This window comes from Penaeus monodon, chromosome 27, assembly GCF_015228065.2.
Source record: "Penaeus monodon isolate SGIC_2016 chromosome 27, NSTDA_Pmon_1, whole genome shotgun sequence".
NCBI classification, from domain to species: Eukaryota; Metazoa; Arthropoda; class Malacostraca; order Decapoda; family Penaeidae; genus Penaeus; species Penaeus monodon.
The window spans coordinates 32123020-32123606 of NC_051412.1; positions in this window are offsets into that span (position 1 = coordinate 32123020).

Below are 587 nucleotides of genomic sequence, written 5' to 3' on the forward strand. Positions count from 1 at the left end.
CTCACTCAGTCAATTTGAACAAGTTGTTCTGAGGTCGGACATTTCCAGGAAGAAGAACATGTAATTAAACAAGAAGAAGGAAATCTAAAGAACAGAAAGTCAAAAGCGAAAAATGTTTACTTTTTCACGTTCGCTTTGTGATACGAATGAGATTTCCTGTTTCTGTTCCGAGTGAAGTTTATCGTTCAGACAGAAACCATTATATAATTTCATTCACAAATATAGACTGTATCCGTATATCAAATGACGTACTTAAGTTAGCTGTAACTTACGTATGTATTTTATGTTCAAATACGTTAGTTTCCTCTAACTGCGTGCAGGTTCTTCATTCTCTTTGTGTTACACACAGAATGTAAGACACGCAAAATTCACCCTTGCAGCAAAAACATATAGCTGATATCCCTCAGCACAGCAGCCAGGCTACATCTTGCTTCCCCATCTATGCAGAAAGACGAGGCATAACCAGGAACAGAAAATGCCTGGTAAAACATCCAGACACACCACGAAGCCTTGAATAAACAGAATAAGCTTGCTTGCGCCCCACCTCCTCTGCGCTGGCCGATCTGGCAGCAGACTTCACAATTTCA